At 52.1% G+C, this 22,364-nt stretch overlaps 1 protein-coding gene across 2 annotated transcripts in view; it reads right to left on the reverse strand.

The window, feature by feature from the left end:
- Positions 1–22,306, reverse strand: part of CUEDC1 (CUE domain containing 1) — a 74,658-nt gene extending 52,352 nt beyond the window's left edge. The window contains exon 1 of one of the 2 annotated variants that reach the window (XM_029212840.1): positions 22,230–22,306. The gene's annotated coding sequence lies outside the window, so the exon portion shown is untranslated. The remainder of the gene's footprint in view (positions 1–22,229) is intronic. The other variant, XM_029212841.1, reaches the window with a different exon arrangement.
- Between the last annotated feature and the right edge of the window lie 58 nt (positions 22,307–22,364).

The following is a 22,364-nucleotide window of genomic DNA, read 5'->3' on the forward strand; positions in this document are numbered from 1 at the left end:
AAATTAAGCATTTTCCAGTTTTTCTGGAATGTAATGTAGAATGTAAACTACACAGGGGTCAAAGGAGCACATTCTTTTTTTTTTTTATTGAAGAACAGTTGATTTACAAGAGGAGCACATTCTGACTAAAGTCCGTGTGTCTGAGGAGTCAGGATGAAGACTTGCAGAGAGGGCACAGCCCAGGCGAGACAGTTCACAGCAATGAGATGGAACAGGCACATCTGCAGTCCAAGGCCACGGGGCTATGGTGCTCAGACCTGGGCCAGCGGGCCAGTGGGGGACCCTTCCCAAGGGGCTGGAATTCTCCAGGGAATATAACAAAAAGCCCCTTAATCCTTAAAGTGCTCTAAAGGACTCTATTGAAAGGCGCCTACTGAAAGAGTGCAGTCAGGTGCTCTGCCCCACGCTGGGGGCAGCAGACAGCTGCCACTGCAGGTTCCAGCGTCCCTCGAGACTCCCGGCCGGCCGAGGAGGATTCCTGCCTGTGCTGCAAAGCCCCACCAGCACAAGGACAGAAGAGAGCTGAGCTTCACCGTATGGGGCTCAGGAGCCTCCTGGGAATGCCGGCGGGAGGGGGAATGGCAGGTCCCTAAGCCCCATGCAAATGTGAAGGAGGGAAGAGGTTTAAAGTGAAGGAACAGCACCAGCTGTCGCCAAAACAACACTAATTACAGGAGCTGTGCCGCCTGCACCAGGCCAGGCTCTGCAAGCAAAGATCCTCCCAGGGGCCCGGCAGTCACCCAGCCGCCTGTGCTTTGCTGCCTTGTGGATGGGCTGCAGGCCTGTCACCCAACTGGGCAGGGAAGCCCAGGTCCAGAAAGCAACCTCCACAGGTCCTGCTTACTGAGACGTCCCCATCACAGGGTCAGTTGCCTGGGCTGCGGGCCAGGGCCAGGAGACACTGGAATGTGGACAGGACTAGAGAAGCTCCTTCTCTGGAGTTTTTTTTGTTTTTTTTTTTTTTAATTTTGGCTGCATTGGGTCTTCGTTGCTGCTCGCAGGCTTTCTCTAGTTGCAGCGAGCAGGGGTTACTCTTCATTGCAGTGCGCGGGCTTCTCATTGCGGTGGCTTCTCTTGTTGCAGAGCACGGGCTCTAGGCGTGCAGGCTTCAGTAGTTGTGGCTCGCGGGCTCAGTAGTTGTGGCTCGCGGGCTCTAGAGTGCAGGCTCAGTAGTTGTGGCACGCGGGCTTCAGTAGCTGTGGCTCGTGGGCTCTAGAGTGCAGGCTCAGTAGTTGTGGCACACAGGCTTAGCTGCTCCGTGGCATGTGGGATCTTCCCAGACCAGGGCTCGAACCCATGTCCCCTGCGTTGGCAGGAGGATTCTTAACCACTGCACCACCAGGGAAGCCCTCTGGAGCTTTTAAAGACCTAAGTATCTGGAATAGCAACAGTAAAATAGGAAAAAATTGATGTCCTTGTCCCTTGAAGCTGGGGAAGGGGCAGAGTCAAGTGGAGAGACCAGAAATGCCAGTTCTCAGGGGCCCGTCACTCGCAGCTCACAGCTCATCACGACAAGGAGCTCAAGTTCACCATCACTGACGGGGCGTGGTGGGGGGCGGTGGGCCCTGGACGTCCTCCTGCCCAAGGCGTTTCTGCTGAGACCCTGGGGTGGACTGAAAAAGGCCCACACTCAGGAAGCCAAGGAGGTAGGAAGCGCCCGGGTCCAGACCCGGGTTTTGTCCCTGTTCTGTGGCTTCCTAGCCATGGGGCTGGTGCCAAGCCGCTTCACTCCCCTAAATTAGGTGTAAGCGGTACCCATCCTCGCTACTGCATCAAAACGTGTGCGGATCCACGAGAAATGCATGCGATGGTATTTCTAAGACTATCAAATTCTAAACACATGGAAGGTGGCATTATGACTAGTGGGGCGTCATTATAAAGCGGGGGCATTTTGCTTCTCTCTCATGACAGCATGCAAATTAGAAGCAAAAACAGACACATGCCTTGTTTTTCAAGCCCTTCACCCACACACTCTAAAACAGGACTGGATGGGGCAGCCTCAGGAACATAGGATGGGGCTCCTGAACCGGAGGGGAAAGGGAAAGGGAGAAAGGAGTAAACAAAACCAGCGAGACTAGGGAAGAAGTAAGAAGGTTAGAACCCAGATTCTGGCCTCCTGGGAACGAGCCCCGCGTCCCTGGGAAAGAGGCCGAGATGAAAGAGAGGCGCAGCTGGGGGAAAACAGGCCATGAGAACAGGATGCGATTGTTCACCAGGACAGGCTGAGCAGCCACCCCGGCTTTGTGCATTGATGTAATTAAGGCCCGGTAGGTGGGGGCCGAGGTTTGGAATCCTTTAGCTCCTCGCTATTCTCCCGGGACAGCTGAGCCCGAACTTGGGGTTGGAACTGGGGGTGGCTCAGCTAAAAGGGGGCAGCGGCCCAGGCGGCCAGAGGCGAAGCCCTCATTCCTGCCTGAGAGGCACTTCCTTCTCCCCAGTACTTTCCCCGGGAGTTCCCTGAGGGCCGGCCTCTGCCCTGACCCCAGTTAACACTCCCACTAATTGCTGGGGCTGCGAGAGCCCAAAAGCCCAGGGAGCAAAAGAGCCTGAGTTAATTAAGGAGAGAAAAAAAGTCTGCTTCTCTGTTCTTCCTTCCCCTCCTCCCTGCTCCTCTGGGTCGGGCGTCTAGTTTCAGGGAAGCTCCAGAGGCAGGGATCTTCAGCCTGGAGCCAAAACCAACAATGGCACATGGAAATTACTGAACGGGAGCAGCTGGGCCGCGAGGGCTTCTAGAAGCCTTGCTCCAAAGCTGTCCAACTTTCCAAATTTCCCAGAGGTATGTCAGGGGGGCCACTCCACACCCATCCAAAGGAAAGCCTCATGGTCTCAGTCCAAATACTGTTTGCTCTCAAATAAACACAGCACAAGTTCTTGCTACCAAGGTGGGATTCCTCCAGAGGGCAATGGGCATTCCGTAAGCTAAACAGTAATAATGCAACATAGGCATTTGACAAATATTACCTCATCTAATTTCACAACTACCCTATGAGGTAAGTACTATCCTTGTCCCGACTTTATAGATGGGGAAACTGAGGCTTAGAGGAGATAATTAATGTACCCAAGTTCAACAAGCCAGCAAGCAGCAGAGGAACGATTCAGACCCCTGCACTCTGACTCCACAACCTGCCACTTGGATATTCTAGTACACTAGTAACAAGCCTTGTGGAGCTTCTTAGCCAAGGGTCCTTGAGGTTTCGATGAGGTCCAGGGATCTCCCCCCAACGACATCAAATGCACAATTGAATGTGTTTGGGTGTGCATACACTCTTCAGGGTGAAGGAGGGTGTCAAAGTTCTCTTTAGATTATCAGAGGAGTCTGGAACCCAAAAAGAGGTTAACAAACATGGACCAGTGAGGTGACACCCCAATCAATGCTTGCTAAGTTGACTCCAGAACACAGATCTTCTAACTTGAGTCCTCTACTTTTTCACTTCATCTCCTCGTTCTGATGAAACATCCAAGCGGGAAGCTGAATTTCTCCGCAAAGAGATGATGCACTGGCCGTTTAGAATTAGGCAACTTAGCACTGAAAATCCACCACCCGGCCTGCTTGGGAGAGGGTATCCAAGAGATACACTGTGGGGGATGAGAGGGAAGAGTTAACAGTCCGGCCCTGCGGGTGAAAGGGATTTCCTACCCACTGCTTCTTACTTCTTTCCACCGCTGCAAAACAAGTTCCAACATTGTCCCAGTTCTGATCCTTGGTTTTACTTGGATTCACATAGAGGAAAATACGTTACCTGCAGCCCTAAACTATCAGAAATTCACAGGGGGAAGAAAGTTTCTGTTCCAAACTAATTTTCTACACTTTTAAAGACAGCTGTCTATCTAAAAGCAATGGTATTCCCTTAACTGCAGCCACTGTCCTCATTTTCAGATGCTCCAAGACAGCAAACAGTAACAATGCTGCTGCTGCCCACAACTGACAGCCAGTATTATCAAGCACGCATTCTGCGCTTCACCCACGCTTACCTCATTTAACCCTAACTCCAACCCTAGGAGGCAGAGGCATTATTATCTCTGACTTACAGATGACAAAATTAAGACTCAGAGAGGCTAAACAGCTGCCCAAGAACACACAGCAAGTTAAGTGACAGAACCAGGGTTCAAACCCAAGTCTATCTGACCCAAAGATGGGGCCCTAGACCAGGGCCACTTAAAGCAGGTCTGCAGACCATTCAGAAACTGTTAGTCGTGGATCCTTGGCAAGATAAGCACAGGAAAAGAGAGTAAGTAAGGATTTAGAGACGTTTCTAGCAATTTGATGTTGCTACCACATTCAAGCATGCGACGGGAGACTTGCCTCTTTGAATAGGGAAAGCATATAGACCAGTTAAGACTTGTGCAGAGGGTCATGCTCGTCGGGCCACATATCCGTCCCCAAAAGAATGAAATAAACCACCTGTCCTTCACCTCAGAGTTTGAGAAGCACTGCCCTAAAGCGCTCTGCAAAGACGGGCACCTACGCCCCTCAAATGAGGCCACCCCCCGCAGTTGCCCCCCTCAGCGAGCAGTCTTCTAGCAAGGCACTCCTCAGGCTTTTACGTGCCCGCAAACCACCTGGGCCTCTTGTTAAAATGCAGACTGACTTGGGCAGCCCGAGGTGGGGCCCAAGACTCTCCATTTCTCACCAGGTGGCGTGGGTGCTGCTGGTCTGGGGACCCGACTTGAGGAACAAGTTTCTAACGGCACATCACACAGGGGCAGATAAGGCTGGTTCCAGAAACTCCACTGGACAAAGCCAGCCAGAGCCCAGCAAAGGGCCCGAGAACAGGCTCTCCCCCCGGGACTGGCTGTGAGGGGGCAGAAGGCCCTGCATGGGACCGGGTTCCTATCACAGGCAGCCCTAGCAACACACCTTTCCCACCCCAACCTGAGCCTGGGACACCAGGGGCCCTTTTTTCCTGAGTTGCAGAAAAACTGCCTTAAGGGCAGAGAAGAGCGGCTCTGAGGCATTTGCTACCTATAACCAGACCCGAGAAGAGGAGGTATTCTGATTAAACTGTGCCTCCTGCCTCAGCTCTGCTCATGCCACCTGCAGCTGGATCTCAGCCAGTGATGCCCAGGGAGGATTACCACACACGTGTGTTTGGGTCATCCCAGGAGGGCAGAAACGGCTCCTCAGTGGCCACTCCTGTGGCCAGAAAAGGCCACGAGCAGGGGAACTCCAAGGGGAAATGGTTCCCACTTCCTTCAGGTTACCTGTCTTATTCCCTGGAAGTTCTTGACCATAGAGACTTTCCTCCTTATTACCAGTCTGTCTCTCCTAATTTAACTTATGGCCCAAGGACTGAAGGACTATGTACTTATTAAAGGGGCAATTCACAGTAAAAGGCTCAGATCTCCCACTCATTCAGGGATTCACTGTTTCATTCAAAAATATTTATGGGGCAACTGCCATGTGTCAGGTACCATGATGGACTCGAAAGGCGAGGGACACTTCCTCACTCTTCTCTAAGAAGTAGGGAATAAATGACCGAAGGCGCCATGAAGCCAAGCCATTAACTAAGGCAAGGGGCACTGCATCTTCCTGGAGCCAGCGGGAAGGCGAGCTTCTGCACAGTAGCTCTCATATATGCATGGACTTAGGGAAAGTCAGTCCGAGGGTGGGGCTGGGCACTTGAGGCCGATGGTACCTGACAGGGGCTCCTTGACTTGACTCACAACAGGGCGCAGAAAGGCCTGAGGGTTACTTACACACACAGCAAACACAGAGGGGCTTGACGTCCAAACCAAAAGTGTCTGGACAAGACACAGACCCAACTCTGGGGAAAATCAGGCTGAAAAACTAACTCCGGATCTCAGCTGACCCTCATGAAACCACGAGGCTCTTTCTTCTTTGCGAAAGCAAACCACATTCTCCTACCTCCAAACCCTGCCATGTGCTATTTCCCTACAAGAGGCTCTCACCAATGTCAGTAGCATTACCACCCCTAACTGTGATAGCCAAAAACGTCCCCAGACACTGCCAGTGTCTCCCAGGGGACAAAATCATCCCCATTTGCAAACACTGCACTGGAGGGATGGCCGGAAACCCTGGCTGTGCATGAGAAACACCTGGGGAGCTTCTAAAACTCACCCATGCCTGGGTCCCACCCCACACACATTCTGATTCTGGTCTAAGATTCTATACGTAAACAAGAATGTCTGTCACTTTACAGGCCCTTAATGTTGCTTTAATGTGCTGGTTGACTCATCCATTAGACTGACTCTCTCCAGAAGCATGAACTACATCTCTTATTTCCCTCTCTCCACAAAGCTCCAGACAATGCTCCATGCAGTGCCTCTTTTATGCTAATCAGAAGAGTCTGGAAAGTTCTTGAGCCCTCTCCACCCCCACTTCAAATGGCACCATCTCCCCCGGATGCAATAGTAGATGACAAGAAGAATCTACAACCTCCAAACCTGAAAAGCAGGAGGGGACAGAGGAGACGGGGGCCGATGAGAATGCCGCCACCTGACTTGGGTCTCAGTGTCCAACCTCTGAATGAGTCCCCCGTCATGCTCTCCTGTGGGTGTGAGGACCATTTGCTAAATGGCCAAGACACCCACCTATGTATACTCAAGTTTATTGATCCCCCACTTTTCTTGACCAGAATGGGGGCAGCAGCAGCAGTAGAAACTCCAGTCTACCTGATTGAACGCTGTTTTCCTCAGGCTGACGGTGACCTGAAAATAAATGCAGGCCCAGAATCAGCTCCTTTCTGAGCTGGAAAGGTTAGGATCTTTCCCCACACCTCGCTCAAGGATCCCCAGGGGGATCTGGAGAGCTGATTGACGGAGGCCTGGCCAGTGTTAACAGTTAACTGATGTAGTCAAGTTCATGTCCTGCCTCTCCATCTCCCCACACCTGAGGCCGCCCCTGCTGGCCACCTCTTCGGACAAGGCCAAAGAGGGATGGAGTGTCAAGGGATAAGATCTGGCTATTAACCCCTAGCCGCCCTAAGTGGAAATGCATTCATCATTCACACACTCGTTAACAAATCTATAGAGACTACCTTAAAAGTGATACAGGTGCTTAGAGAGCAGACATGCCATTCTTCCCAATTTTTATACTTGAGTTAAAGACAAAATGAAGGGAGGGAAATCCAGCGGCCAAGCTCCCCCAAAGACAGCAAAGGCTATTCAAGCTCCCAAGATCAGCTTTCTCACTAAATTTCACTGGCTAATACGTAAGAATGTAAATTGCCATTTGGTTACATTACACTGAACGAATGACTTAGTATTTTCTCTGATATTTTCTCATTTGCTATTCACTGCCCAAAGGATGCGTGAGTCTTAAAGATCTGCTTCAGGTGGCCCTGGCTAGCTTGCTAAAATCCGTCTAGGGCAGGCGTCCGCAACCCCTGGGCCGCGGATCGGTAGCCATCCGCGCGGCCAGTTAGGCACCAGGCGGCACAGCAGGAGGTGAGCTGCGGGCGAGTGAGCGGCGGGCGAGTGAGCGGCGGGCGAGTGAGCGGCGGGCGAGACAGCCGAGCTTCATCTGCGGCTCCGCATCGCACGCACAACCGCCTGAACCGTGCCCCAACCCCCCCAACCGTCTGTGGAAAAACTGCCTTCCACGAAACCGGTCCCTGGTGCCAAAAAGGTTGGGGACCGCTGGTCTAGGACACCGAGGCCTTCCATTCTTGGAGGCCAATAGGATAGGGATTTTTTTTTTTTCCAAGCTTCCTTCCCTCCCCTCAGTTACACACAGACACACACACCCTGTTGCCTGGAGACTGAACACATTCCTCATGCTTACGTTTCTTTTCATTCTCCAGAAGCAGGATCTGTGGAAACTGGGGCCTCCAGGAAACAAGCCTGGGGCGAGGGAGGAGGGGACCAGGAGTGACACTTCCTCATCAACAGGCCACCCCCACCCCGCTGCCCCCCTTTCCTCCCCGGGTCTGAAAAGCCCGCTGGCTGCAACTGAAGGGCTCCCACAGGGAACAAGGCCCCCTTTGAAAGCCCGTGTTGACCGCAGCCCGGCCGGGGTTGCCATGGCCACGGTCCTCCCGGCAGCCCGGAGCCGGCGCAGCGCCGGGACACCCGTCCTGACCCCCTCCCCGGGGCCCCGCGGGCCCCCGACACCCCTCTCCTGCACCCCGCAGCTGCTGGAAGCGCCGATTTTCCTCAAATCAGAAAACATCCTCCTAAAGGGGACGAAAGGGGATTAAGGCTCCCCCCGGAGCAGGCCGGGGGCGCCTCCCTCCGGGCCCTGCCTCCCCGCCCGGCCGTCCGCTCACGGGGACAGGGACCCGCACAACCTCCTTCTGTCATTCATTCTCGCAGTGCCCGGGGCCCAGCGGCCAGGGAGGTCGGGAGGGGCCGGCTTGGGCTCGGCCTCGGCCTGAAGCCGCGGGCCGCCGGGATCCCGGGCCTGACGGCGGCAGCCGGGCAGCTCCAGCCTCGCAGCTCCAGCCTCGCCAGGCCCACGTTCCTCCCGGTCCCTCCCCCCGCCCCCCGCCCCCCTCCGAGAAGCCAGAGGGAGCTGGGCCTCTGAATAATTCAGCCCTCAAATTGCTCTGTGGTCGGAAGGGTTTCTTCATTTATTTTTTAACTCTCCAGGATCTGCAGTTTCACCACGGGAAGCACTTTAATCCCAAACGTGGATCTGGTTTGAGACCCGGGGCCTCCCAGGACTGCAGGGAAGGGGGTCACTGAACTTCCAGAATCCAGCCAACCGCCCACCCAGCGCCAGGGCTGGGAAGCGGCTGCAGGTCGGGAGGAGGGCGCAGGCCTCCAGGGAGGAACTGAATTACTAGAAAGCCCTGAGCATCAGCCCCCAGGCTGCCTCTAGTGGGCCATGCCCAGCCCCCGCCCCCCAGCTTCCCAACCTCCCTCCCCACAGTCCTAATGTTCAGTCTGACTCAAGAGGCCTGAGCACACAGTTACCACACGGCCGCAGGTCCCTGGCAGCGGGTAGCTTTGGCTTCCGTTAATCATGTTAGCTAATGTTTTACTGAGCCTTCATGTCATATAACCCTCACAATAACCTAATGAGGTAGGTACTATGAATATCCTCACTTCACAAGTGAGGAAACAGACTGGAGGAGGTTAGGAAATGTCCCCAGGTCATACAGCTAGCAAGTGAAGGAGGATTCACACCCAGCTGTCTCATTGCAGACTGCAAGCCTTAATGCCCATGTTACATGGCCCAAGCATACGCTGCACACAGCGTCCTCAAAGAGCAGAACTCAGCCCGCAGAGGTGAAGAGCCTTGCTCGTAGTCACACAGCCCACTGGGGCAGTGTCGGACGAGCACTGAAATGCCGTAATGTGGGCTAACATCCTTTCCACAATCACAGTGTCAACTACCGAGGCAGGTGAGAGCACACTCCAAGTATTCCCTCTTTTACAACGTTACGGTCTAACGGCCTATAATCGTAGCTTGACCCCTGGCAATGCCCCCCACGCTAGTCCTGTCCACTCCCTCCAGTCTCTGCTCCATGACCTTCCAACAAACAGCTCCCCTGCCTCCACCAAAACTTAAACCCTCTCCCACAGCATTATAATCTCTCCCATCCCCCTCCAGGGCAGTGCGATCTCCAAGACTCCTAACGAGAAACCCCACACCACCCTGCCAGCTCATATTTATGCAGCACTTTAGAGTTCTCAAAGCGCTCTTACAGACACCATCCAATCAACTCGACAACCCTTGAACTAGGTAAGCACCAGCACCTTTCTGAGGACTGCCCCCACCCCTACCCACAGGGGACAGCCCCCAAGCCAGGTGGTACCATATGACCATGTGTTCCTGGCCATCACTGCTTGGACCAGCAGGAGACAGCTGACACAAAGGAACAATCAGACTCTTTCCTCAGGAATCTGAATCGAGGTTCTGAGATACAATCCAGTCTGATAGTTACTGGAAGGAGGATGGGTATATTTGGGGGCTGAGGACCCATGACATCTGGCACACATCCACGGACGCAGTGGCATCCTCCAGTTCCAGGCACTTGGGAGGCCAGCCGTATTTCCTGCCCTTGATTCCTCCATTCCCCCGTGGCTTCAAATAGCTCAAGCTGGCTTCTGTTACTTGCAGTCAGTAGAGTCTGAACTAACAGATGGGTGGATAATTATCCTCCTTTTTCAGATGAGGAAAGAGGCTCACAAAGGTGGAGTGACCAAATGAATATCACATGACCAAAATGTAGTAAAGGAGAGGTTAAAATCCCTGCGAAGTGACTCTCCTTCAGTGCCATCTCTTGCCTCCTTCCCTGGATTAAAGAAAGTGGCAGGTGCTCCCTTCTTGTTAGTGTTTAAAAAAAAAAATTATAACTGAGGATAAGTGATTAGGCTGGAGGCACTCCAGTGGTTTAAAGCCAGAGACAAGAAATACAAAATCCTCTCCTTTGAAACCATGAAGACAACCCTTTGCTCCTCTACGTTTCCCAGCCTCCTTTGCAGTTAGGTTGGAGCCGTGTGACCAGTTCTTGACAAATTAAATGCACACAGAAGTAACAGGTGTCAGTTCCTTGCTAAGGCAGTTAAGAGCCAGGGGCTGGGGAACTGTGATGGCCCCATATTCCAGATGGTGTGGCTACAGGTGGGGGAGGGCTGGCTAACCCACGTCAGACTCTCCACGAGCACAAATGAACCCTAGATGGTGTCAAGCCACTGGGATGTCAGGGTCTGATTATTACTGCAGCACAGTTTAGCTCCTCTCCTGGCTGAAACACACGAAGCATTCAACCGGGGCCCTTCAGCACATTTCTCTGGTCTGCAGGACGCTCTATTTGTTTGTCTAACATTCACTTGTTCAACAAATATTTCTAGAACGTCAAGACTAGATGCTGTAACGTGTCCATACAGCCAAGAGCACAGTAGTGAAAAAGACCCAATCCCTCTCCTCAAGATGCGCCCTATCTGGTGGCCCACAGGCCCTACATTGGCACTAAAAGGAGCAGTCCTACAGGTGTGAAAGCAGGACCTCCCACCCAGCCACTGGCTAAACTGAGCCCAAGAAAAGGTAAGCTTCCAGGAGGCAAAGACAGCTTGTCCCAGCAACTCTGGGAGGGTAGCAGCCAAGACTGAGTTCGCACCGGGTTTTCATACCCTGGGTTCTACCAGCTCCCCTCCTGCCAGCCATGCGGCCACACACAAGTGCCTCCCTTGCCCTGGGCACAGAACAGAGGGGAGAGGGCATCAAGGAGGAGTCATCAAGAGAGCAGGTGGCTGGTAGAACACAGGAGCAGCAAAAGACACGGCTCATCTGCCCTCACCCTCTTCTGCAGCAAGAGTTATCTCCTCTGGGAATTACACTCCTGCTTAATTTATTTTAGCCCCCGAAGTCCCCAACAGCTGAGCTTTTTTCCCCTGACCCCATGTAGTTGAGGGCCAACCAGAGAAATCATCACTCTGTCTCTTTCTGCCAAAAGCTAGATGAGGAGACAAGTGAGGCAGGTAGGGCCACCACATAGAGTTGTACGGGCTGTTCACTGCACAAGGTGCCCATCCAAAGGGGCAAATGGCGCTGGAATCCCGCCTATGCTCTGCTTACCAAGCTGCATACCCTGGAGAAAGGGTCCCTTCTTCTAATTCACACAAAGGTGTCTGCTCTATACCGCAGCCCCAGAAGCACTGGAGCAGGGGCTTCTCCACAAGGAGCGAAGAAGTTTGGTGATGGGTCCGTGGGAATGTACTGTACTAGCCTCTCTCAGTTTGGAGTCTATTTGAAAACTTTTACAATAAAGTTTAAAAGAAAAACAACCACATCCCACTCAGTAAGTGGCTGTATTACTTAGGCATGTTACCTTACCCCTTAGCCCTCAGCCTTGGTTCCCACATCTAAAAAGACAATAATCCCTGGCTCATAGTTTGGTACAGGACTAAATTAAATGACTGAAGTGAAATGCTTGAAACGAGTGAGTCCTCTTACACATGGGAGCTGTTAACAGTAGCTACTGCTGATGGCTGGGGCAAGAAGGAAAACGAGGCGAAATGGGGGCAGCGGGGCCTTGCAGAGAAAAGCAACCGCTCTGGGGAAAGTTCGCCATGAAGCCAGAGGGTGTCTGAAAACGGCCGCCGTATTACCATTCCTAAACTGGGCTTCCAGGGGGGCTGCTCTGAGGGAGTTTTCTTGCAATACCTCCCTCCCAGGCGGACTTTGAATTCCTCTGGGGACTCCAGCCTTGGCTCACAATCCAAATGACAGTCCACGGAAAGGTCACAAAGAGTGGCTCAGAAAAGGATGCGCCCCCCAGCTTCCTCGCAAACTCAGAGACAAACAGGGCAGCTTCTGGGTGAGGCGGGGCAGGCAGGGAGTACTCACACCTGGAAGGCTCCTATCTGAGTTCTAAAGAGAACAAGAGGTCCCCAAAGATGTCCCGGGGAGTCAGGCGTTAGCACAGGGAGGGCCCCACCCCCTTCATGGGGTGGAGTCCAAGTGGCCATTCACGTCCCTAAAGGTCAAAAACTATGTTTGCAGTGTCTCTAGTTGTATGTGATGCATTTTTACATTATTATCTTCAAAATTATCACTGCTATGTATGAATTTCACCAGTGGTTTGCCATTTAAAAATGACACCCCCACCCCCAATTTATTTCCCCTTAAGGCCTATTCCTTCCCCAGAGCCTCACGGGGATGGAGAGGGCTGGAGGTGGCAGTGGCACAAAGCTGGGAGCCCTTCCCAAATCCCCTGGGGGTATCTCACCCTTGGCTCGAGCCACCAAGACCCTCTGCGTCCGCCCGGCCTCTACCTTGGGATACCCACACAGAAGGCCTCTGGTTTCAGTCAAATGCCATCTCACTCACTCGTGCTTTCTTTTCTTTCTTCTTTTCCAAGATGAAAGCTAATAGGATGATTCATTCTCTTAAGTCAACTCATGAGAAGAAAGGAAGTCACCCAAGTTCCCAATTCTCTCTCCTTTGAACACCAGCCACTCCATGGCTCACCCCCATATGCATTTCAGAGAGATGCAATAACAAAGAAGAATTTCCACTAAAAAGCCCATCTTTCACCTTGCCTTTCATGTGTCAAGAATTTGCTATCTGTATCCACAGCAGTTAGTTCTAAGTTTCTGAAGCTGTCACAGCTGAGGGCTGAGTTGGGGTGTAAAGACAGGCTTCCAAATAAAATGATAGGAAAGTGATAGGAGATCCCTATCCAAATAAAGTGATAGGAGAGCAAAGAGACACATGGCCCTTAAATCCACAGCGCAGCCCCTCAAGGCACAGAGTAAAAATCCACCCAGAAAATGTCCTTCTCTGTCCCTGTCGGCTCTCTTCAGCTCTGTCCCAAACTTAGAAACAGCTGTTTCCCTATAACTCCAAAAAAAGCTCTCATATGCCCCATCTCCTCATTCTTTCCAACACTGTGATCTGTACACTTAATCTGCCTCCAGGCTCAGTTTATCCCTCCCTCAGCTTGTCAAATAAGAAGAGGAACAGTCAAGGAGTAAGAAGTACAACACGACGACAAAGCCCTCTTGGAAACACCATCTACAGACTCAGCAGCCTGGCTTTCTGAGTTCAGATCCCAGCTCCTCGGTTACCTAATTGTGTGACCTTGGGCACGTTGACTTAACCCTCTGAGTCTCCTCAGATGGAAAGTGGTAAATAATACTATACTCATACGGGGCTGAGTAAATAAATATATATACTCTTAAAATGTACAGGAAGGTGATTGGCATGCAATAAATACGTAATAAAAATGTTATCATTGTTAGACCATCACAACCATCTAGTGCAACAGGGATTATCATTACCAGCTCTAGTTAACAGATGTGTTCAAAAGCCATTTGCTGCCGGGGTACAGTAACAGATTAACCTCAAGAAAAGTACAAATTAAGAAATTAAGCGATCTGCTCAGAACAGCACAGATGACACAGTCCATACATGGCAGAGCTCAGCCTGGATCTCTCATCTTGGACTCCAAATCGCACACTCAGAAATTTCACACTTTAACACGCTCCCTTCCTCAGGCATGGAAATTTGAGAAGTCCCATGGATAAGCATCAAAAACAGACTTCAATTCTATAAGCCCCAGAGAGTGGCAGTATCTCAAGGGAATGTTGCAGGATTTGCCAAACAAAATTAATTTCCATTTGTTTTCATATTCCAAGAAAATATACCAAAACGGCCTTATACCACCTCACCAAAGGTGTCAAAAGACCCCTCAAGGCCAAGGATCACACCCACCTCAACAATAGTTCAGGCTCCCTCGGGAGGCTCCCAGGCTGTCAGCAATTTGCAAAAAAGGTCAGTGCAAATCATTTGGGAAGGCATTTGTGCAGGCCTGGCCGAAGACATGTAGACTTCCACCAAGCCCGTAGTTTTTAAAACCATGCACTGTCTTCACCCTGGATAAATAGCAGCCAGGCTACAGAAATATTTCCATCACACCCAAAAGCCTGCTTGCCACCACAACTCATTGAAATGGATGTTTCCAATTTGAGGAGAGCTCAACAAAAATATCGAGAAACACCCCAACCTTTCCAGCAGAGGTAACCATTCTGGCATTTAGGAAACCTCTGAACACTAGTAAAGGATGGTTGTGGACACAGATTATTTGGGAAACATATGCCCTCGTGCCCAAAGTCTAACTATATCTAATACATGGATTGAGCCCATTTCTTCCAGCTCTACTATGAACGTTCATTCATTCGAAGATTTCTACACAAGTGCTTTCATCAGTGCTCTTTGTGTATTTCAAGACTGTGATGAAATCATCTTATGGCCATGCTGGAGAGAACTAGGAGTAAAAAGAGTTCAGCACTGGAGCCCTGGCTCTACCACTAACTAGCCACGTGATTTTGTGAAATGATGATAATAACAATAATAATAACAACAGCAGCAGCAGTAGCGGCAGCTAACGTTTATTGAGAACTTACGATTTGCCAAGCACGTGCTAAGGGCTTAATAAGTGATCCTCATTAGCAACCATTAGGGGATATTAGTACTCCCATTGCATGGGTCAGGAAACTAAGACTCCGAGAGCTTGAGTAACTTGCCCCAAGAACACAGCAGCAACTAGCAAGGGTGGATTCAAACACAGGCAGTCTGACTTGCAGTTCTTAACTACATACCATAGTTCTTTTCAAGGTGCTTAATGACCCAGGACCACAAATTCCTCTATGGGAGCCGTCTGGATAATCTTCAAAATCCTTTCTGGCTTTGAAATTCAGTGATTCTTTTAGAAATAAAATGAATTTGTGACTTCGAGGAATAAAATGCAATGATGCTCTAGCACTGCTAAGGTGGGATGAAACATCTGTGTCTGCCACACCCACATCCGGTCCCGGGAGGAAAAGTGCTGATTTTCTAGGATAATGATGCCCTGTGAAACCACCAGACTGGCCCCAAACCGTCTCAGGAAGAACGACAGCTTGAAGACAGCGTCTTAGAAGATGCTCCAACTTGCAAAGGTCTGCAAGTTCTCAACTATCAGCTCTCAAACCTTCATTTGTCTCTTTTTTTTTTTTTTTTTTTTTTTTAAGGAAACTCAAACGCAAGAAGATGCAAGTTTTAAGGATACCGGTACAAGGTGGGTGTAGGCCTTGTGGCACACTTACACCTGGCTTTCCTCTCAGCTCTGCACCTGCTCGTGGAAAACCCACCTCATCCAGGTAATCCGTGTTTTACAGCTTCCCTACAACCTCCCAGCTCAGTAGTCCTGTAACTGTGCGGGGTTTTGCCCTGTGCACACCTGCTGCTATCTTCCTTCTTACGCTGCCTCCCAGCCCATAGACACACACATGCTCAATGGCCGCCTTCCCCGACTCCAGCTCTGATTCATCTTCCTCCTCTCCCTGCTCAGCCACAGGAGTTCCCTGCCCACCCACCTTGCCACTAGTGGCAGCCAATGGTGAGACTCTCCCAGCTCACTTCTCTCACTCGCCCTAGCTCCCGCGCGTGCTCTCTCTCTCTCTCTCTCTCTCACTCAGCTCCTGGTACAGCCTGAAACCGAAACTAATCTCAGACCTGAACGAAGTGAAATAACGATTTCCTACGCCTGATCACCCTACACGACCACAAAGAATCTTCTCCGCAGAGCTCCAGATCTAGCGTGTTGGTCGCCGGGAAAAACAGAGCTCTGCAGGTGCCTGCTAAAACCCGATGCTTCCTTAATGAACAGGCAGGAGGAAGCAAGAGATCCTCCACAGGGTTTTCTGCTGCTGCTGCTTTTCTTTAATTTGCACAAGTTAATTTAAATTCACCCCAGCAAGTAAAGTTCACCACTCAGTATTTTAAATTCCTTTTCCAGCGTCGGTTCGAGTTTGGCTCATTCTTAAGCAGATTCTCTTCTGAGAGCAAAGCCTTGCTCCCCTTGGAGATCTCTGCAGCCATCTTGCTTGCTACGCAGCTTAGATGGCTAGACCACATGCTTTTCCTAAATTCGAAAAATGCAGCCTTTACTTTCATGCTGGGAACAAAAACAACAACTACAACAAACAAACAAAGAGAGCAAGTCATCATAAATGAACATAAGGTCTGCCCTTGAAACCCTTTCAAAGAATTATACATTCTGAGAAAAATCCCAAACTGTTCCGTTCATCATTCTTGCCCCCAGCATGCTTTTGGGTGCCTTCCTCTGTTGCTGGGGGCATCGTGTAATGATTCAGTTGTTGGCTTGGGCAAAACAGAATTGAAATGGTAAATGTACTGGCCCAACAAGTGTTTGGTAAAAGAGTAATAACTTGTGGATCGTCTGCTATTTACTCTTCATTCAACAAAGTTTACTGAAGGCCCTGTAGGTATGCCTGAAGCTCATCTAGGTGCTGGGCCAGGAGGGTGAATAAGATGACCGCTAGCTCCGACTGGGCCATTCTCAGAAACATCTTGTGAGTAGGAGCTGAAGCTTTTCTCTAGTGCCAACGGCCAGACAAGCGGTCAACTACTTGCAGGTCTCCTGCAGCCCTCTTCACGAGGCGTGGACTCCAGCCAGTAGGGCTGCGGAGTGCCCCCAGAATGCATCCCCTCTGACAGGGATTGACACAGGGCAGCACACAGCTGTTGGGCAGATGTGGTTTGTGTCTTGGCTCATTAACTAATGAATGAGCCACTTACGGTGATGGGCACTCTTCAGTCACTTCAATGGTAAAAGGAGGGGTTAGGCCAGATGTGAGCAACATTCTAGCTCAAAAATTCCAGATCCTTTTCCCCTCCCGTTGCTGAGCTGACACAGATCTCGAGGGGCCTCTACTTCATCTTCCTGTCTCCGGATGAAACCCCTTAAACCACAAAGACAAATGGAACTTGTTCCCATTTCTAAAGACCTTCGGGGATGGCGGTTCCTCTCCGTTCCTGTGTCACTTGTTCTCACATCTCACATCCTATCTGCAGCACTGTCCTCAGACCTTACTCGAGTCCTTCCTCTGCAGTTTACATGCATTTGCCTCTGGTTCTGCTTCTAAGTACGGAGAGACAAGAGTGAATCACTGTGTTCTGAGCAACAACTCTTACAAGATTTTTATTCCTTCTTCAGCATGTTCACTGCAGGCAGTATAGGAGGTGACTTTAAAAACCACAAAAGCATCAAGGTAGCCAAATAAGGCAAGGGCGTTGCAGGATCCAGAAAATTCGACCCTCGGTTCTACTCAGAATTCACAGAGTGGGAGAGCGATATACTCTGTGGTCAGATCAAAAGCCCGTGGGGGGCTTCCCTGGTGGTGCAGTGGTTGAGAATCCGCCTGCCGATGCAGGGGACACGGGTTCGTGCCCCCGTCCGGGAAGATCCCACGTGCCGCGGAGCAGCTGGGCCCGTGAGCCATGGCCGCTGAGCCTGCACGTCCGGAGCCTGTGCTCCGCAACGGGAGAGGCCACAGCAGTGAGAGGCCCGCGTACCGCAAAAAAAAAAAAGCCCATGGGGCAGCAGCCACCTTTACCCTCACTCAGCTCAAGTGCCCCCTCCTGCAGGAAGCCCTGTCCCAGCTCCTCTTCTGGCTGGAAAAGCATCCCCTTCTTCAGTGCTTCGCCTCAGTGCAGCATCTGCCATGGCAGCTAGAGTTCTAGGCTGACATGTTTATCCCCCCAACTAGACTGTAGCCATCTCCCAGACAGGGGTCATGTCTTAGTGACCTTTATACTCAGGGTCAGGCCCCAGGAGAGTGTCTGGCACTTAGCCAGTGGTTCTCAGTAGGCTGTGCTAGGCTGAACCCTCCAGGCACGTCCCAATGATGCTTGAATGCTGCATTATCATCCCTTCACCCAGAGCACATAACCCCTCCAATCCCCCCACCCAGCATCCCCGCCTCTCAGCCCTTGGCTCAGTAGGGGTCTCTCTGAGACTTTCCCTAACGATGTAAGCTCTATAGCCAGGCCTCTTGGGTTCAAATCCTGGCTCTGCCAGTCTCTAGCCATGTGACCTTGGTCAAGTTATTTAACCTCTTTATATCTCCGTTTCTTCACTGAAAAATAGATATAATATCTCATAGGACCTTGTGAGGATGAAAGGAGCTGATCCACGAGAAGCACTTGGAACAGGGTCTGACCCACAGCAAGTGCTCAGTGAGAGCTGGAATTATTATTTCCCAAGCCTATTGCTTCACAGAACCCCTGACCTGCCCCTGGCAGCTTCCACTCCTGACTGACATTGGGCCTGCCCTCCCCCCACTAGACCCCCTTCCTCCAGGCCCCTTCTGCCCGTTCCTCCAGGACCAATATTAGCATTAACATAAAAAGCCATTCAACCCTTTTTACTGATTATGATCCTCCCCCCACCCCACCCCCACCAGCTTAGAGGGCAAATCCTCCGAAGAGAAGGGAGAAGAGTTGGTTCCACAGCAGGGCTACGAACGCCGGGTCATTCTGCCCCCAACTATGTTTCTCTGTCATCTCCTGACATTTCAGCTTGTCATCTCCCCTCTGCTCAAAATTTAAGCCTCATCCTATCCCATCCCACCCCTCCAAAAGCCAGCCTCAGCCTCTAGTTTTTACCAAAGATCTTCCTTAGCAATAAGAAGCCTCAGAACATTAGCACCCAAGTGAAGAAATAATAATAATAGTAGCTTCTGTCTGGCATAGATCTCCTTTCATTTTTTCTAAAGCTGAGAAACTGAAGCATCTACAAAGTCATAGAGTAAGATGGAGAGCTGGAATTGCAACTGGGAATATGTATGTAACTTCAGATCCTGCATTCTAAACCACTAAGCTATTATGGAAATGGGCACAGAGTGGCCGGATTGCCTCCTGGGGGTGGAGGTTAGAGGGATTTGGAAAGTTTTCATCCCACCAATCATTCCTCAGTGCATTTCACATTTTATGAAAAGGGAGTTTATGTTGACAGGCATTGTTACTCTATTTATTATTTATGACCTGTTTTAAAGATAAGAGCTATAGCTGCATTATTAGGAGTCCATTATATTACTCTGACACATCAGAGATGCCTACTGGGAGGTTAAAAGCAGAGAGCATCAGAGAAGAACTGAGTAAGCCGACATAACCAGCATTCTAAACTCACCAACCTGTGGCAGCCGGTGTAGCGGCCGACAGACAAGTCCTGGCCACCGATGAATGCGAATCTCTAGTCACCACAATGGGACCCTTACATCCCACCAACACAGCTTCCAAGTTCCAAGTCAGGGACCACTGGACCACAGTGTCTCCAAAGCCCTTTATGGTTCTCACTTCCTGTAAGTCTAAGAGCCAACAAAACGGAGACATCACCTCCTCCAGGCCACCTTGTATAGTCAGAGGTGATCCCTGTCTGACTCCCAGCTTCTTGCCCCCCAAGGCTCCAGAATACACCTGTCTATGTTGCTTATTGCCAGGATCGGGGAAATCCATCAGGGCAAAGTAAATGTAGGAAGCTCTGAAGGAACAAACTAGTCTGAGTGCTACCACATGCTCAACACTGCTTGCTAGGCAAAGAAAAGTCTCCATGAACTACCATTGTCTGGGGGCACTTGAACCTAAGAAGAGCTTCTCAATACCAAGCAGAGAAGTCACAGACAGCAGACCCTACTAAAGGCTCTTCCAGATCCCCAAGTATAAATGCCACCAACACCTGAGCAGCAGCCCAGAGCCCAGTGAGCTTTGGCTAAGAAAGAAAAGGCAGGCCAGGTCTCCTTGGGGGTGCACTGGGGATGGTGACAGCCATTCCCTCTGGCCCCGACTTGCCTAGTCCAGAAGGATCTAAGGAACCTACAATACCTCGATCCTGGCCTTGAACAACTCTGCCCAAAGACCTCCTCAAAAGGAGGATTGTCTTTCACACTTACACTCTCCACTGAAGCACCTTCTCCCCCGTGGCCCCAAGAATGAGCTGGGGCTATTAAAGCACCTGGCTCCTATTCTGTTGAAACACCAGAATATCCATCCCTCACCCTAGTCCCTGTATTTACCTCTAATTCAACAGTTCTGTGGCCCTGGCCCAGTTAGTGCCCAGAGCCTTCTCACCACATAGCAAAATCAGCCCCTGGAGAAGGGCCACCACATCAGCCCCCATCCTCTGGCTAGCTGTAGGGAGCTGGGATCTGGTCCAGAGTTTCCAGGTCTCTATGGCCACGGCCCAAAGTTGCATCGGAAGGTCATGAGAAAACGCCTCTTGAGAGGTCTGCTCTCCGCACCCTGGGACTATTCACTGACCCGACACAAAGGAGGGAACTGCTCTGAATGGCCTAGGCTGGACCACAGACTCTAGATCAGGGGTCTCAACAGGGGCCCCAGTGCCAAGGGGCACAGTGACCTTCTGATACTACATACAAAATGTGTCCTCACACACATGCACGTGTCAGAGGGAGGGAGGGGGGAGTTAGAGTTGTCACCGGATTCTCAAAGGGACCCATAACCCCAACTCTGGCCCCAAGCCCCTCCCCCCGCACCCCATCATATCATCATCCCTAGACCATCCTAGCTGCCCAAGGTCTCTCTCCTATTTAAGGATGTGCCCAGGCCCGAGGCCCCACTCCTGATCCCGTCTCCTGCTCCTTCCAGCTGCAGAACGTGAGCTGGGGTGGGGTCCCTCACACACCCTCCAGCTTCCTGGTGACCTGAGCCAGGTTTCTCTCTCCAGCCCAGGGATGCCATCCTCCATTCAAACTGAGGTTCCAAAGGCCTCGACTGCCAACAACAGAGAGGGACCCATTTCACACTTTATCCCAAGGGGGCCAAATCTCATGGTGAGACAACTTCCTTCATGAGAGAATTCCTGGTGTCCCTCACCTCCTTCAGGCACACCTGGCCAGCTCCACCCAGGCTGTAAAGATGAGCATGCCTGGCAAAGAAAAGGAATGAGAGGCCCAAGCACCTCCCTGAGTTCCTTCACCCGAGCAGGGCGGCTCAGGGTGCTGCAGGATAACAGGAAGGCTTCCTCCCCGTGCTCAGCGATGCTCCTGCCGGAGGCTCAGGTGGGGAGTGAGAAGGTCTTGTATCCTCTATCACCTCTAGGACAACTTAATAAATTCCCAGTCACCCTCCACTCTCACCACAAAAAGGAAAATCTAAAACCTCCCTCCGCTTAAATCAAATTCCTCTCCCGGAATTTCATTTCTTGGAACTAAAACTTCTTTTAACGGGAAAAGAAACGGGCAAGCCCGTGCTAGGTGTAAGACAACAATGCAACCAGAAAATGAAGAGGAAAGAAAGAATTAGCGCCGACACCAATTCCCTGGAGCTTAGAGCCCTGGGCACTTAGGGCCGGACGGGGCGGGGTGTGGGGGAAGCAGGGGCGGGGACAGTGCCTGGTGAACTTTCCCTGGCCGAGCCACGAGAGATGCAGCTCCCAGGGGACCGGGTGGAACCAGAAAAAGCTGAGCCGACCTGTGACATCGGCGGGGACAGGAAGCGAACCTCCCCTTTTCCTAAAAGGAGCTCTGGCCCCGGCAGGCGCCCCCCCCCGCCCCGCCACCCCGCCAGCCGTCGCCAAGCAGCCAGCGCCCCCCCCAACCCGGCCCGGGCCAAGCGGGGAAGGGCGCCCACACACACAAGGGGGAGCAGCCGGGGAAGGGGCTCCGGGCGGCGCCGGCTCGCCGAGGCCTCGCTCGCTTTCCCCGCGCTGCCCGCCCGCGACCACCCCTCTCCCCGCGCGCCCCGCTCCCAGCCCCCAGGTGCCCGCTCGCCCCGCGCGCCCGCGGCCCGGGAGGAGGCGGCGGCTCGGGAAGGATGCGGGGCCGAACCGCCGCACGAGGCTGAGGCGGCGCGGGCTCCCGGCAGCAGCAGCGGCGGCCGCCCAGGGAATCAAACTCGCGCCCGCCCGGCCCTCCCGGCGGCGCCTCGGAGACCGGGCCCGGGAAGGTGGGGCCTGGCCGGGTCGGGGCCGCGCGCGGGCCGGGCGGCGCCGGCGGGGAGCGAAGGGAGGTCTTACCGAGCAGCCGCGCGCGCGTCCGCTCCCCGCGGGCCGGAGAGGCCGGGGGCTGGGGGAGGGGCGCGGGCGAGCCGGCGCCGCCCGGAGCCCCTCCCCGGCTGCTCCCCCTTGTGTGGGTGGGCGCCCTTCCCCGCT

This window comes from Monodon monoceros, unplaced genomic scaffold, assembly GCF_005190385.1.
Source record: "Monodon monoceros isolate NGI ecotype Baffin Bay Population unplaced genomic scaffold, NGI_Narwhal_1 Super_Scaffold_9, whole genome shotgun sequence".
In the NCBI taxonomy this organism is placed as follows: domain Eukaryota; kingdom Metazoa; phylum Chordata; class Mammalia; order Artiodactyla; family Monodontidae; genus Monodon; species Monodon monoceros.